The 17,820-nt window shown below is 47.9% G+C and overlaps 1 long non-coding RNA gene across 1 annotated transcript in view; it reads left to right on the top strand.

The window, feature by feature from the left end:
* LOC134943534 (uncharacterized) overlaps positions 1–4,967 on the top strand; it is a 161,718-nt gene extending 156,751 nt beyond the window's left edge. The window contains exon 4 of the long non-coding RNA XR_010181596.1: positions 2,454–4,967. This is a non-coding gene — a long non-coding RNA (uncharacterized LOC134943534). The remainder of the gene's footprint in view (positions 1–2,453) is intronic.
* Positions 4,968–17,820: the final 12,853 nt, after the last annotated feature.

The following is a 17,820-nucleotide window of genomic DNA, read 5'->3' as shown; positions in this document are numbered from 1 at the left end:
ACCCTCTCTACTAGCAGCTTAAACATGACCTTCCAACCCTCACAGCTTAATCTTAACCCCCCTGGTGGTGTCTAAACCTAACCCACCCTCCCTGCAGCCTAAACCAATCACTCCCCTGTGCAGCATAGCCCTTACTGGGGGTGCCTAAACCTAACCCCCCCTTCCCGCAGCTTTACCTAACCCCCCAGGGCCGGAGCCTAAACCCCCAGGGCCACAGCCTAACCCTAACCCCAAACCCCCCACACGGCTTACGTCTCTGGAGGCCTGGCAGATTCTCATTCAGGATCCTGGTAGTCGGGAATCTGGTGCTGTGCTGATGACTCTATTTGCTGTAGGCACAGCATTGGGGGGGGGGGGGATCATCAAATGCAGACGTGTCATGACCATTTTCTGGGCTAGCCGATGACGTCACCTGCTTTTCCTGCATATTGAAACATGGCAAGAGTCTATTCGATACATTTGCAATTAAATTATAAATGCATCGCGGGTGGCGCCACAGATGCTGGATGGCCTTTTCCTGTGCTGGGCTGTCCCCAGCATGTGATTATATGGTTGCAGATTTTGCTGCAAAAGCAAAATCTGCTACCAACTCTGAATAGCCCCCATAATGCCCACAGTAGTAATGCTGCTTATACACATAATGCCCACCACAGTAGTGCTACTTATACATATAATGCCCACCACAGTAGTGCCGCTTATACACAGAATGCCCACCACAGTAGTGCCGCTTATACACATTATGCCCACCATTGTAGTGCCGCTTATACACATGGGGTAGATTCCATTATGTTGCTAATATTCAATAAGCAGGGTTTACCCCACACACAAGTCCCCTCAATCCTGCTTGCGAGTTCCCAGAGTTGGACTGAACCTCGCAGCTCATGAAGTTGCAAGGAAAAGTACAGAAAGCGTAAATAAAATTATTTAAGAAGAGAAATAAGAAGACCCAAATTGTCACCTTTCACAGCCAGCTATCTCAACACATACTTTAACAGCTTTTTTCATCCCTGTATGTTCCTGGCGCTTATCTGATATCTTCTGCAACATCATTAAATTAAATGAAAGGGTGGACATTGTGTTTTTTTGTTATCCAAAGTTTCAGAGTAAATGAAATGTGCTATAGACATAACAGTTGTGAGACTTTGACACTAAATGTCGATACACACTTGTCGATGTGATCAATGAGTGACAACGCCTAGTACAGGCTTTTTCAACCTGTGTGCCGTGGCACACTAGTGTGCCGCGACCAGTTGCAAGGTGTGCCGCGGAGCCAGAGCAGCTTCCTGCACCTTCAGAGTGAACTGTTTTCCCGGGCTCTTCTTAAAGGATCATTCATGCTCCGGCTGTGACCTGTGCCTTGTTGACGCGGCGGTGTGATATCATAGGTCACGGCCACCGCGACTCACCACCCAGCATACACATCTTCCAGTTCCCGCCTGCATCCACAGCTTTCTTTGCCTACCCGCATCCTTACCTGCCTGCCCGCCCGCCCACTGCTCAGTATTCGCAGCAATCCACTATGAACAACCCCCGCCACTGAGGGACAGGGAGGAGGACAGCTGACCGGTAGGGGCTAATATTTGTTATTGTATTTCTCCTGTGGAGAGCAATAGGATTTATGTGGGGAGCAATGTGATTGATTTATGTAGGGAGCAACATGATTTATGTGGTGAGCAATGTGATTGTTTTTTTCTGTGTAGGCCAATGTATGTGTGTATTTTTTATTACTGTGAGAGCCAGTGTGTGTTTTTTTTTTTTTTTTTTCCTGTGGGGAACTGATGGTGTGCCTTGGCAATTTTAAAATATTGTTAGGTGTGCCGTGAGTAAAAAAAGGTTGAAAATCACTGGCCTAGTATGTTTCCTTCCCAGCCGGGGCAGTCGTCGGTAGTGTATACACACTGAGCGATATGCAAACGATATCGCTCAGTCACGTCACTCCGCGGCTTGGCCGTGCATGTAGCTTTTGGACGACAGCCCAAATTAAGCTGCATGCATGGCCGACAGTGAGGGTCGTTAACGACCAGCGAGGTCACGCAGTGCTCGTCATTTGGCAGACTAGTTGCTAGTCGATATGGTAAACGACATCACTCAGGAAGGGCAAAATGGTAAACGTCACTCAGGAAGACCAAAATGAGCAACTTTCTTCACTTTATCAGCAAGTGTGTATGCACCCTTACTGCAACTGCTGTTTGTCAGAGATCATATTTGAAGGAAGATCTAGTTTGTCATCAGTTTTCAGTAACATATTTTAGTATTGTCTGTTACTTTTATATGTGACAATAACATATGAGTGAATTTCCTGCAGTACTGTTCCCTGGTATATTTGTCCTTCGGTATATGAACTTAAAGCCAAGTTAATTTGCCTTTTTATAACTAAAGATTAAGTATGATGCTGTAGTGTATTAAAAATGTTGTGAGACACAATATACTTACAGTATGTTATTTCCAAACAGGTCCTATGCTTGACAGCACAACAACAACTGATACACATACAGAAGAAGGCCCAGAAATAGGACATGTGGATGAGATGATAACACTGGCATTGTTTGACATCACACCACCTAGGGCAGGGATGGGGAACCTTTGGCCCTCCAGCTGATGTTGAACTACACATCCCAGCATGCAGTGTTACAGTTTTAGCATGGCCAAATAGCAAAACTGTTGCAGAGCATGCTGGTATGTGTAGTTTAGCAACAGCTGGACGGCCAAAGGTTCCCCATCCCTGACCTAGGGTGTCAAGCCCAACACCACCAACCTCTCAACCAGACTCGCCCACATCAACACCTGCCGCCGATACTGGAGCATAATTGCTACAGGCTGTGGCTTCCTTTGAAAACTGGCAAAGTTGAAGTTATGGGGGATCAAATTTGTCAACTAGCCCAAATAAATACACAAATGAGCAGTTGAAATTGTACACTCTCTGCCATAAATGTCACCATGAATGGGTTGTGCACTAGTGCATCACACTAAATAATATCTCCCAACTGTCCCGATTTTTCGTGTGACAGTCTCGTTTTTTTGGGACTGTCCCACCCATGGGACTGTCCCACGGTGGGAGGAGGTGCAGTTGGGAGGCTCCTGTCACTCCTGTGTCTCCTGCTAGCAGAGCAGCGGTGAATAGACAATGTACGCATGCGCACAGCGTTTATTCATGAGACAGAGATACTGGGGGAATGGCCAGCAGCTCACAGAGCGCTGGCCATGCCTCACCTGTGACAAAAACAGGAGGCGTGGAAGGCAGCCGCGGATTTGCCGCGAAGACATGCCCCTTTTCCTGAGACCAGACCCGTTTCTGGTAGGGCGTGGCTTTGCCACGCAGAAATTTCCCGCTTAACAGATTCAAAATGTTGGGTGGTATGCTAAATACTGTAGAATGCATAGCATTAAATAGATTGCATGACTCCAATTTAAGAATGTAGTAATCCTTCCTTAGGAAGCAGGAATCAGAAAATAACACCCTAAGGGATTTAAATATTAGCACACTGACTTTTGGCAGCCAACTATTAGCTAAAATGTTGGAAACAGTGGCTACTTTATCTTCGGTTTTTCTCACAGCGGGCAATCAGATCTGAACTGCGTATGCACCGCATTGCGTAGGTTGGTTGCACGGCTGCAATGGGGATTGCCTGTCAGCGATGGTATTGTGCGAAGGATCCATTCGTACGGATGTTCACAAGGAGATTGACAGGAAGAGGTCATTTGTGGGTGGCAACTGACCGTTTTTAGGGAGTGTCCGAAAAAATGCAGGCGGGCTCAAGCATTTCCAGGGAGGGTGTCTGACGTCAAATCCGGTCCCGAACAGACTGATGTGATCACAGCGGCTGAGTAAGTCCTGGGCTGCACAGAGACTACACAAAATCAGCTTGTGCAGCTCAGCTACACATACGATCGCACACTTGCACAGCGAAAATACACTCCCCCTGTAGGCGGTGACTATATGATCGCAGGACAGCAAAAATCACTTCCTAGCGATCAGATCTGAATTGGGCCCACAGTGCACTACCATACTCCCAACAACAGCACCCAGGAAGGAGAAAATAACAATTTGTGCATGTTTGCAGAAAGCAATATTGGTATGTTCAAACAATACTGTACCTATTTGAATATATTTGTATTCAGGGGCGGATTGGGATCAAAAACCAGCCCGGGAAATTTATGGAAGCATCCCTAATAGGCGCGGCGGACTGTTAAGGGGGTAGAGTCTGTCAAGTGGGAGGGATTACTGCTCAGAATGCCAGCATACATGAAAGCATGAAAGCATGTAAAATGCGCGCTGCAAAATTTATAGGGGCGTGGCTCAGTGGGAAAGGGGCATGGCCACATAATAGTGCCAATTCACATTACACCACACAGTAGTGCCACTTATACACAGTGCACCATGTAGAACCTCCTATACACACTGTGCCAGTTTGAGCACGTTATACATATTCCGCCAGATAGAGCACATTCTACACTTTGCGCCAGGTAGAGCACGGTATACACTTTGCGCCAGGCAGAGCACATTATACACATTGCACCAGGTAAAGCACATTATACATTTTGCGCCAGGCAGAGCACATTATACACACTGCACCAGGTAAAGCACATTATACACATTGCAGTGGGTAAAGCACATTATACACATTGCACCAGGTAGAGCACATTAAACACATTGCACCAGGTAGAGCACATCATACACTTTGCGCCAGGTATAGCACGTTATACACTTTGCGCCAGGTAGAGCACGTTCTACACTTTACGCCAGGTAGAGCACGTTATACACTTTACGTCAGGGAGAGCACATTATACACATTGCATTAGGTAGAGCACATTACACACATTGCACCAGGTAGAACACGTTATACACTTCGTGCTTGTTCATCGCTCGTTCATCGCTGGTGCTCCGTCGCCTGTGCATGCAGGCCAATATGGACGATCTCGTCCATATTTGCCTGCACTGCTATAGAGCCGGGTGACGGGGGGAGTGAAGAAACTTCACTCCTCCCGTCACTGCCCCCCCCGCCGCCGCCGGGTCGCCCGTCGGCCATATCCGCCGTCGGGCAGCTCAGTGGCGGATCGCTCAATGTATAGGGCCCTTAAGTCTGGTGAGTGCTGCCTATAACAAATAGCCTATAAAATATATATATGTATATATATATATATATATACACTGTAACACTGTAGGGGTGCAAGGCGCCTTTTCCTGGGGAATATGGCCGCACGCAGCAGCTGAGGAACAACACAAGTCCAGTTTCTGGTACAACTGACCCCGGCCAGTTTTATTGAAACAGAAAATAAAACAAAACCCAAAAATAAAAATACCTTGCCTGTCCGGCACTAACTAAACATAAGATATTCCTAACTGTCACTAAACAAAACACAGAGTTCTTCAGTACATACTGTATAGCTTACTTGCATCAGAAAGCGTGTCTCTCACACACAGATCCTGCAGCCTTCCCAGGCAGTCTGCCCATACTAATCAGGTTAGAAGCACTATAACACTCTTACACAGCTGAAACCCTGATTAGCCCTCTGTGAGGGCCGAGGCCAAAGACCCGAACTGGGCCCAATGTCTAGAACTCGCCTTATCTCTCTCTCAGAGCCTTTACCCAGCTTTTACAGCAAACTGAAAAGGTTCAGACAAAACAAAAAGCATTTTTCCTAGAAGTTAACATTTTCTAAAACATGTAAGACAAGAACCTGGGACAAATATACCTGCCCTCAAACACTATCCCAGTGTTCTTGTCACATATCCCCCTCCCCTGTTTCGACCTAGGGGCCGGAACACTTGTAGCCCCCAAACAGAAGATGCGAGACAATGCATCTGCGTTGGCCAATTGTGTTCCCGGTCTATGTTCGACAGTAAACTTAAAGTCCTGCAACGCTAGAAACCATCTAGTTACACGAGCATTCTTGCCTCTATTTACATACATCCATTTTAAAGGGGCATGGTCTGTCACTAGTCTGAATTGTCTACCCAAGAGGTAATATCTCAAGGTATCTAGTGCCCACTTAATGGCCAAAGCCTCCTTTTCCACAATGGCATACCTTTTTTCATGCTCATTGAGTTTCCTACTCAAATAAATGATAGGGTGTTCGTCCCCATCTCTGGTTTGGGACAGCACAGCACCTATCCCTACCTCTGAGGCATCTGTCTGTACCACAAATTCTTTTGAAAAATCTGGTGTTATCAACACCGGTTGTGAACACAAAGCCACTTTTAACGCTTGGAACGCCTTTTCTGCATCAGGGTTCCATTTCACCACATTTGACTGCTTCCCTTTGGTAAGGTCTGACAACGGCACCGCTGTGGTCGCAAAATTAGGAATAAACCGTCTATAGTACCCAGTAATTCCCAAAAAAGCCCTTACCTGTTTTTTATTCACTGGACGAGGCCAGTTTTGAATAGCATCAACTTTATTCAATTGGGGCCTAATCAGACCTCTGCCTATGGTGAAGCCCAAGTATTTGACCTCCTCCATTGCGAGGCAGCACTTCTTTGGGTTAGCAGTTAACCCTGCCTCTCTGATTGAGTCCAGTACTGCTTGTACTTTAACCAAATGGGACCCCCAGTCTGTACTGTGAATTACCACATCATCCAAATAGGCAGCTGCATATTTTCTATGGGGCCTCAAAATTTTATCCATCGCCCGTTGAAAGGTTGCTGGAGCCCCATGCAACCCAAAGGGTAACATCTTATACTGGTACAGCCCCTCCGGAACCGAAAAGGCTGTTTTTTCTTTGGCGCTATCAGATAAAGGTATTTGCCAGTAACCTTTGGTCAGGTCCAATGTGGTGAGAAACCTGGCTGTTCCCAGCCTTTCTACAAGCTCATCCACACGGGGCATGGGGTATGCGTCAAACTTGGACACCTCATTTAACTTACGAAAGTCATTACAGAAGCGTATGCTACCGTCGGGCTTCGGGATGAGCACTATGGGACTGGACCACTCACTGTTAGACTCCTCTATGACTCCCAGTTCTAACATGGTTTTAACTTCCTTAGAAATAGCTTCTCGCTGAGCTTCAGGAATACTATATGGCTTTAAATGAACCCTGACCCCTGGTTCTGTGACAATGTCATGTTTTATTATGGTCGTTCGGCCAGGCAGCTCTGAAAATACCTCCCTATTTTGGATGAGAAATTCTTTAACCTGATTGTTCTGATCAGCTGATAATGTCTCTGACACCTTCACTGCGGGAAGCAACCGGGGTGAAGACACCGAAGGGCAAGGCTCCGCTGACAGAGACAACCTATCTTTCCAGGGTTTGATTAAGTTAACATGGTAGATCTGTTCGGGTTTTCTCTTTCCCGGCTGGTATACTTTGTAATTAACCTCATTCACTTTTTCCCTAATCTCAAATGGACCCTGCCATTTAGCTAGGAATTTGCTTTCCACAGTGGGTACCAAAACAAGAACTCTATCGCCAGGAGCAAATTCCCGTATCTTGGCATTCCGGTTATAGACCCTCTGTTGAGCACTTTGGGCCTGTTCCATGTGCTCTCTGACAACAGGTACCACGGCTGCAATCCTATCCTGCATTTGTGTTACATGCTCAATAACGCTTCTATAAGGAGTGGGCTGTCCTTCCCACGTCTCTTTGGCAATATCCAACAGCCCTCTGGGGTGTCTACCATACAACAAATCAAATGGAGAAAACCCCGTAGAGGACTGAGGAACTTCTCTGATGGCCATTAACAAGTAGGGCAACAAACAATCCCAGTTTTTCCCATCTCTCTCAACAACCTTTTTTAACATACTTTTTAATGTTTTATTAAACCTTTCCACCAACCCGTCAGTTTGGGGATGGTAGATGGACGTCCTGAGGTGAGTGACCTTAAATAACTTGCACAACTCTTTCATGATCCTTGACATAAATGGAGTACCTTGGTCAGTCAAAATTTCTTTTGGTATTCCCACTCTACTAAATACCTGCACCAGCTCCCTAGCTATCGCCTTGGTTGTGATAGTGCGTAAAGGGACAGCCTCAGGATATCGAGTGGCATAGTCCATAATTACCAGGATATACTGATGGCCCCGAGCAGACTTTAACAAGGGCCCCACGAGATCCATGGCTATTCTGTCAAACGGGACCTCTATAATAGGCATGGGAACTAGTGGGCTCCTGAAATGGGGTCTAGGGGCATGATACTGGCATTCAGGACAGGAAGAACAATATTCAGACACTTCTTTATAAACCCCTGGCCAAAAGAACCTTTGTAAAACTCTTTCAGTGGTTTTTTCTGCCCCTAAATGTCCTGCGGTAACGTGACTATGAGCTAAATCTAGTACCGTTCTCCGATAAGGCTGGGGAACTACCAGCTGTTCCACCACATCCTCACCCCTTTTGACAATGTGGTACAAGAGCTCATTACAGATGGCCATGTGGGGATACGTAACCCTGTCACCTGGTACCACAGGTTCCCCATTAACAATCTTAACATTCTCTCTAGCCTTTATTAAGGTAGGATCCTTTAACTGTTCAGACGCAAACAGATCCTTCTTTACCTCCAGGTCAGGCACGCTTTCAGTTCTAACTACTATGTCTCTGTTCCCGGCAAGAGGGTCCTCACTGGACTCCCCATCTGTCACTTCCCCAGCCAAACTAGCAAAAGGCAAAGGGCCAGAAAGTTCCGAAGACCCACGTACATCCATAAAATCACCGGTATTATCAACTGGCTTTTTACTTCTCACATCTGTTGATAACCGTGATTCCCACAGTTTCCAAAAATGAGGAAAATCCCTCCCTATTATGGCCTCATGCACCAAGGTAGGGACCAGTCCCACTTTAACCATTGCTGACCCACAACAAGTTTCTATATTCACCTCAGCAGTGGCATAATGTTGGGTATCCCCATGTATGCAAGTTACCCCAATAGGTATTTGCTGGACCTTTAAGGGGTTCACTAACCCAGCTTTCACGAGGGTAACTAAACTTCCTGAATCTAGCAAGGCCTCTACCCGGTTACCCTCTAAGAACACATCACACATTTGTTTTTCCAGCTCAGGTGAAGGTACCACAGTACAGGCTAACCTAGCAAAGAAAGACATTCTGCGACATTCAAAGGCAGCATCACATTGCATGGGTTCTTGCGTGACTGGGCAATTGGCAATAACATGACCTGGCATACCACACCTAAAACATTTAACCACACGATTATCAACCCGTTTGGGCAGCATAGACCGTTCTAGCCCCATTGGCCTGTCTCCAGGGCCAGTGTTTACAGTCTCTCCAGCCTTGCGTTCTCTTAACCGCCCAGCAACGTTTTCCCACGGAACAGTCTTACCAGTCTTTACTGAAGGGCGCTGTCGAGGATCTATGGGTTGCTGGGTGGTCATCAGTAGTTCCTCTGCTGCCAAATACCTCTCTACCATGTCCACTAATTGGTCAGCAGTACCCGGGTTTCCATGGCTCACCCACTTGCGCAGGACCATGGGCAAAGATCTCAAGTAGCGGTCCATGACGACTCTTTCCACCATCTGGGGACCAGTTAATGTCTCTGGCTGTAGCCATTTTTTTGTTAGCTGAATAAGGTCGTGCATCTGGGAGCGCGGAGGCTTCTCCATGGCGTACAGCCAACGGTGCACCCGTTGTGCTCGTACTGACAGCGTGACTCCCAGGCGGGTCAGGATCTCAGTCTTTAGTTTATCATAGTCCCGAGCCTCAGCAGGGCTTAAATCAAAGTAAGCTTTTTGGGGCTCACCTGACAGGAAAGGTGCCAGCAGACTGGCCCACTGTGCTTTTGGCCAGTTCTCACGCTCTGCAGTCCTTTCAAACGTGGTCAAGTAGGCCTCCACATCATCAGCCTCTGTCATTTTCTGCAGGAAGTGACTGGCCCGTATAGAACTAGAGCTGGTCGGAGCACTGACGGCCACATCTCCAATCCGGGCTGCAAGGCTCTGCACCACTTCTGTTAAGGCCTCTCTATCCTGACGCTGTTGCCTGTAAAGTTCATCAACAACTGCCTGCTGTTGTCTCTTATTTTCCTCCATTGCCACCTGCTGCTGTCTTATATTTTCCTCCATTGCCACCTGCTGCTGTCTGTTGGCCTCCTGCTGTAGTCTCCAATTTTCCTCCATTGCCACCTGCTGTTGTCTCCTATTTTCTTCCATTGCCACCTGCTGCTGTCGGTTGGCCTCCTGCTGAGCCGCTGTAGCTTGCAGCAAGGCTTTAAGCAGATCCTCCATGTCGACAGATTTTTCAGGCGGCTTTGTAGCTGCTTTCACCCAGGACATATATCAAACCCTCAGGGGTGAGTCTCAGTAACTTCACACTGGGCTGTATCTGCATAAACCACCGTTTTCTGCAGGCCTCACAAAGCTGCTGCTTTCACTTATGCGCAGAACGGTGTGCTCGCATTCTCCACCAAGTTGTAACACTGTAGGGGTGCAAGGCGCCTTTTCCTGGGGAATATGGCCGCACGCAGCAGCTGAGGAACAACACAAGTCCAGTTTCTGGTACAACTGACCCCGGCCAGTTTTATTGAAACAGAAAATAAAACAAAACCCAAAAATAAAAATACCTTGCCTGTCCGGCACTAACTAAACATAAGATATTCCTAACTGTCACTAAACAAAACACAGAGTTCTTCAGTACATACTGTATAGCTTACTTGCATCAGAAAGCGTGTCTCTCACACACAGATCCTGCAGCCTTCCCAGGCAGTCTGCCCATACTAATCAGGTTAGAAGCACTATAACACTCTTACACAGCTGAAACCCTGATTAGCCCTCTGTGAGGCCAAAGACCCGAACTGGGCCCAATGTCTAGAACTCGCCTTATCTCTCTCTCAGAGCCTTTACCCAGCTTTTACAGCAAACTGAAAAGGTTCAGACAAAACAAAAAGCATTTTTCCTAGAAGTTAACATTTTCTAAAACATGTAAGACAAGAACCTGGGACAAATATACCTGCCCTCAAACACTATCCCAGTGTTCTTGTCACAACACACATATACAGTATATATATATATATATATATATAGGTCCCACACGGACTGGCACTCCCTCCTCCCAGAGCCGGCCTTAACCAATATGATGCCCTAGGCAAGATTTTGGCTGGTGCCCCCTAGCACCGCCGCTAGTTCTGTAGGAGATGCCTGGCATGAGTCAGCTGGCAGCACTGCTAAAGTCGGGCGCCTTTTGTTTATGAAAATGCATTTTATTTGCATTACTATGTGGCTAGGATGCACAAGCAGCTTCTGCTGATTAAAATGATATGCAGCATGCCTATATTCTGTGTGCGACAGTGGCTGTATCTGCATACGAAATGCTACATTACAGTGATTTCCAGGAATACACTGCAATATAGCATTTCGTATGCAGATATAGCCGCAGTCACACACACAATATAGGCATGCAGCATATCATTTTAATCAGCAGAAGCTGCTGGTGCCCCTAAGCATACCAAATGCCCTAGGCATTTGCCTAGTTTGCCTATGCCTAAGGCCGGCTCTGCCTCCTCCACTCAGTAATAGCTCCGGTGCCCTCCAAGGATATCCAAACACAAGTGAAGAAAGAGGCGGCACTCGAAGGCTTTAAAGTTGCCAAAATGTATTTCTCAAACCAACCAAGTCAGCGTCTCAGCTCTCGGACCCTGACGAAGTCCAACGGTGACGAAACGCATTGGGCGTGGCCAACAAAGGATGTGTTCGATTTGCTGTCTATGAACATCGGGCTCAAGAGCTGAGACGCTGACTTACTAAAGACTGCAGCCAGAACTGTGAGGGGCGAGCCGCAGGCTGCGATCCGGAGGCAGCAGTGATTTGTTTGCATGCATACTGGTGCTTTTTAACTATGTTGTACGTGAGCATGTGATACTTTAAGTAAAAACATTTGATGTTTTATCTCACTGAGTGCGCCTTCATTTTCTTTCAGTTCATGTATATATATACCGTATGTGTATATATATATATATATATATATATATATATATATATTTAGCACATCCTGATGTCGATAGGACACAGCCAGACTGCTGTGTCTTTCACTTGCGTGGCTGCTGCTTGCTTGGAGGCAAACTGTCTGGGGCAGGAGGAAGCATCAGGGCTGGAGGCACGGCAGACTCTGGGCTGGATGCAGCCCCGGACGGCGGAGCCGTCAGTGCTGACTGACGGCCCGACCCTACAAAGGCTTATGGGGGAGCTGCTGCGGTTGCCATCTTTAAATTACTTTTCTCTAACGTCCTAAGTGGATGCTGGGGACTCCGTCAGGACCATGGGGAATAGCGGCTCCGCAGGAGACAGGGCACAAAAATAAAGCTTTAGGATTAGGTGGTGTGTACTGGCTCCTCCCCCTATGACCCTCCTCCAAGCCTCAGTTAGGTTTTTGTGCCCGTCCGAGCAGGGTGCAATCTAGGTGGCTCTCCTAAAGAGCTGCTTAGAAAAAGTTTTTAGGTTTTTTATTTTCAGTGAGTCCTGCTGGCAACAGGCTCACTGCATCGAGGGACTTAGGGGAGAGAATTTCAACTCACTTGCGTGCAGGATGGATTGGATTCTTAGGCTACTGGACACCATTAGCTCCAGAGGGAGTCGGAACACAGGTCTCACCCTGGGGTTCGTCCCGGAGCCGCGCCGCCGACCCCCCTTACAGATGCTGAAGATTGAAGGTCCGGAAACAGGCGGCAGAAGGCTCTTCAGTCTTCATGAAGGTAGCGCACAGCACTGCAGCTGTGCGCCATTGTTGTCACACACTTCACACCAAGCGGTCACGGAGGGTGCAGGGCGCTGCTGGGGGCGCCCTGGGCAGCAATATTTAATACCTTTATGGCAAAAGAATACATCACATATAGCCATTGAGGCTATATGTATGTATTTAACCCATGCCAGATATCTAAAACTCCGGGAGAAAAGCCCGCCGAAATAGGGGGCGGGGCTTATTCTCCTCAGCACACAGCGCCATTTTCCTGCTCAGCTCCGCTGTGAGGAAGGCTCCCAGGACTCTCCCCTGCACTGCACTACAGAAACAGGGTAAAACAGAGAGGGGGGGCATTTTTTGGCGATATTTTGATATATTTAAGCTGCTATAAGGAACAACACTTATATAAGGTTGTTCCCATATATATTATAGCGCTTGGGTGTGTGCTGGCAAACTCTCCCTCTGTCTCCCCAAAGGGCTAGTGGGGTCCTGTCTTCGATAAGAGCATTCCCTGTGTGTCTGCTGTGTGTCGGTACGTGTGTGTCGACATGTATGAGGACGATGTTGGTGTGGAGGCAGAGCAATTGCCGATAATGGTGATGTCACCCCCCAGGGAGTCGACACCGGAATGGATGGCTTTGTTTATGGAATTACGTGATAATGTCAGCACATTACAAAAATCAGTTGACGACATGAGACGGCCGGCAAACCAGTTAGTACCTGCCCAGGCGTCTCAGACACCGTCAGGGGCTGTAAAGCGCCCTTTACCTCAGTCGGTCGACACAGACACAGACACTGAATCTAGTGTCGACGGTGATGAAACAAACGTATTTTCAAGTAGGGCCACACGTTATATGATCACGGCAATGAAGGAGGCTTTGCATATCTCTGATACTGCAAGTACCACAAAAAGGGGTATTATGTGGGGGGTGAAAAAACTACCTGTAGTTTTTCCTGAATCAGAGGAATTAAATGATGTATGTGATGAAGCGTGGGTTAACCCAGATAGAAAAGTGCTAATTTCCAAAAAGTTATTGGCATTATACCCTTTCCCGCCAGAGGTTAGGGCGCGCTGGGAAACACCCCCTAGGGTGGATAAGGCGCTCACACGCTTATCAAAACAAGTGGCGTTACCGTCTCCTGATACGGCCGCCCTCAGGGATCCAGCTGATAGGAGACTGGAAACTACCCTAAAAAGTATATACACACATACTGGTGTTATACTGCGACCAGCCATCGCCTCAGCCTGGATGTGCAGTGCTGGGGTCGTCTGGTTGGATTCCCTGACTGAAAATATTGATACCCTGGATAGGGACAGTATTTTATTGACTATAGAGCAATTAAAGGATGCTTTCCTTTATATGCGAGATGCTCAGAGAGATATTTGCACTCTGGCATCGAGAGTAAATGTGATGTCCATATCTGCCAGAAGGAGTTTACGGACGCGACAGTGGTCAGGTGATGCGGATTCCAAACGACATATGGAAGTATTGCCGTATAAAGGGGAGGAATTATTTGGCGTCGGTCTATCGGATCTGGTGGCCACGGCAACTGCCGGAAAATCCACCTTTTTACCTCAGACCCCCTCCCAACAGAAAAAGACACCGTCTTTTCAGCCGCAGTCCTTTCGGTCCTATAAGAACAAGCGGACAAAAGGACAGTCATATCTGTCTCGGGGCAGAGGAAGGGGTAAGAGAGGGCAGCAAGCAGCCCCTGCCCAGGAACAGAAGCCCTCTCAGGGTTCTGCAAAGCCCTCAGCATGACGCTGGGGCCTTACAAGCGGACTCAGGAGCGGTGGGGGGTCGACTCAAGAATTTCAGCGCACAGTGGGCTTGCTCACAGGTGGACCCCTGGATCCTGCAGGTAGTATCTCAGGGTTACAGGTTGGAATTCGAGAAGTCTCCCCCTCGCAGGTTCCTAAAGTCTGCTTTGCCAACGTCTCCCTCAGACAGGGCGACGGTATTGGAAGCCATTCACAAGCTGTTTTCTCAGCAGGTGATAGTCAAGGTACCCCTCCTACAACAGGGAAAGGGGTATTACTCCACGCTATTTGTGGTACCGAAGCCGGACGGCTCGGTAAGACCTATTCTAAATCTGAAATCTTTGAACCTGTACATACAAAAATTCAAGTTCAAGATGGAGTCACTCAGAGCAGTGATAGCGAATCTGGAAGAAGGGGACTTTATGGTGTCCCTGGACATAAAGGATGCTTACCTGCATGTCCCAATTTGCCCTTCACATCAAGGGTACCTCAGGTTCATGGTGCAAAACTGTCATTATCAGTTTCAGACGCTGCCGTTTGGATTGTCCACGGCACCTCGGGTCTTTACCAAGGTAATGGCCGAAATGATGATTCTTCTGCGAAGAAGAGGCGTATTAATTATCCCTTACTTGGACGATCTCCTGATAAGGGCAAGGTCCAGAGAACAGCTGGAGGACGGAGTAGCACTAACCCGACTAGTGCTGCAACAACACGGGTGGATTCTGAATTTTCCAAAATCTCAGTTGACCCCGACGACACGTCTGCTGTTCCTGGGAATGATTCTGGACACGGTTCAGAAAAAGGTGTTTCTTCCGGAGGAGAAAGCCAGGGAGTTATCCGAACTTGTCAGGAACCTCCTAAAACCAGGGAAAGTGTCTGTGCATCAATGCACAAGAGTCCTGGGAAAGATGGTGGCTTCTTACGAAGCGATTCCATTCGGCAGATTCCACGCACGAACTTTTCAGTGGGATCTGCTGGACAAATGGTCCGGATCACATCTGCAGATGCATCAGCGGATAACCTTATCGCCACGGACAAGGGTGTCTCTTCTGTGGTGGTTGCAGAGTGCTCATCTGTTAGAGGGCCGCAGATTCGGCATACAGGACTGGGTCCTGGTGACCACGGATGCCAGTCTGAGAGGCTGGGGAGCGGTCACACAGGGAAGAAACTTCCAGGGAGTATGGTCAAGCCTGGAGATGTCTCTTCACATAAATATACTGGAGCTAAGAGCGATTTACAATGCTCTAAGTCTGGCAAAACCCCTGCTTCAGGGTCAGCCGGTGTTGATCCAGTCGGACAACATCACGGCAGTCGCCCACGTAAACAGACAGGGCGGCACAAGAAGCAGGACAGCAATGGCAGAAGCTGCAAGGATTCTTCGCTGGGCGGAAGATCATGTGATAGCACTGTCAGCAGTATTCATTCCGGGAGTGGACAACTGGGAAGCAGACTTCCTCAGCAGACACGATCTACACCCGGGAGAGTGGGGACTTCATCCAGAAGTCTTCCACATGATTGTGAACCGTTGGGAAAAACCAATGGTGGATATGATGGCGTCCCGCCTCAACAAAAAACTGGACAGGTATTGCGCCAGGTCAAGAGACCCTCAGGCAATAGCTGTGGACGCTCTGGTAACACCGTGGGTGTTCCAGTCAGTGTATGTGTTCCCTCCTCTGCCTCTCATACCAAAAGTACTGAGAATTATACGGCAAAAGGGAGTAAGAACGATACTAGTGGCTCCGGATTGGCCAAGAAGAACTTGGTACCCGGAACTTCAAGAGATGCTCACGGAGGATCCGTGGCCTCTACCTCTAAGACGGGACCTGCTTCAGCAGGGACCGTGTCTATTCCAAGACTTACCGCGGCTGCGTTTGACGGCATGGCGGTTGAACGCCGAATTCTAAGGGAAAAAGGCATTCCGGAAGAGGTCATTCCTACACTGGTAAAAGCCAGGAAGGAGGTGACTGCACAACATTATCACCGCATTTGGAGGAAATATGTTGCGTGGTGTGAGGCCAGGAAGGCCCCCACGGAGGAATTTCAACTGGGTCGATTCCTACATTTCCTGCAAACAGGATTGTCTATGGGCCTCAAATTGGGGTCCATTAAGGTTCAAATTTCGGCCCTGTCGATTTTCTTCCAGAAAGAATTGACTTCAGTTCCTGAAGTCCAGACTTTTGTAAAAGGAGTACTACATATACAGCCCCCGGTTGTGCCCCCAGTGGCACCGTGGGATCTTAATGTAGTCTTGGATTTTCTCAAATCCCATTGGTTTGAGCCGCTCAAATCGGTGGAGTTGAAGTATCTTACATGGAAAGTAACCATGCTACTGGCCCTGGCTTCAGCCAGGAGAGTATCAGAATTGGCGGCTTTATCATATAAGAGCCCATATCTGATTTTCCATACGGACAGGGCAGAACTGCGGACGCGTCCTCATTTTCTGCCTAAGGTGGTGTCAGCGTTTCACCTGAACCAGCCTATTGTGGTGCCTGCGGCTACTAACGATTTGGAGGATTCCAAGTTGTTGGACGTGGTCCGGGCATTGAAAATATATATTTCAAGAACGGCGGGAGTCAGAAAGTCTGACTCACTGTTTATATTGTATGCACCCAACAAGATGGGTGCTCCTGCTTCTAAGCAGACGATTGCTCGTTGGATTTGTAGCACAATTCAACTTGCACATTCTGTGGCAGGCTTGCCACAACCTAAATCTGTCAAGGCCCATTCCACAAGGAAAGTGGGCTCATCCTGGGCGGCTGCCCGGGGGGTCTCGGCATTACAACTCTGCCGAGCTGCTACTTGGTCAGGGGCAAACACGTTTGCAAAATTCTACAAATTTGATACCCTGGCTGAGGAGGACCTTGAGTTCTCTCATTCGGTGCTGCAGAGTCATCCGCACTCTCCCGCCCGTTTGGGAGCTTTGGTATAATCCCCATGGTCCTGACGGAGTCCCCAGCATCCACTTAGGACGTTAGAGAAAATAAGAATTTACTTACCGATAATTCTATTTCTCGTAGTCCGTAGTGGATGCTGGGCGCCCATCCCAAGTGCGGATTTTCTGCAATACTTGTACATAGTTATTGTTACAAACAAATTTGGGTTGTTATTGTTGTGAGCCGTCTGTTCAGAGGCTCCTACGTTTGTCATACTGTTAACTGGGTTCAGATCACAAGTTATACGGTGTGATTGGTGTGGCTGGTATGAGTCTTACCCGGGATTCAATATCCTTCCTTATTGTGTACGCTCGTCCGGGCACAGTATCCTAACTGAGGCTTGGAGGAGGGTCATAGGGGGAGGAGCCAGTACACACCACCTAATCCTAAAGCTTTATTTTTGTGCCCTGTCTCCTGCGGAGCCGCTATTCCCCATGGTCCTGACGGAGTCCCCAGCATCCACTACGGACTACGAGAAATAGAATTATCGGTAAGTAAATTCTTATTTTA

This window comes from Pseudophryne corroboree, chromosome 7 (genome assembly GCF_028390025.1).
Source record: "Pseudophryne corroboree isolate aPseCor3 chromosome 7, aPseCor3.hap2, whole genome shotgun sequence".
In the NCBI taxonomy this organism is placed as follows: domain Eukaryota; kingdom Metazoa; phylum Chordata; class Amphibia; order Anura; family Myobatrachidae; genus Pseudophryne; species Pseudophryne corroboree.
This window is presented reverse-complemented; position numbering and strand designations above follow the sequence as displayed.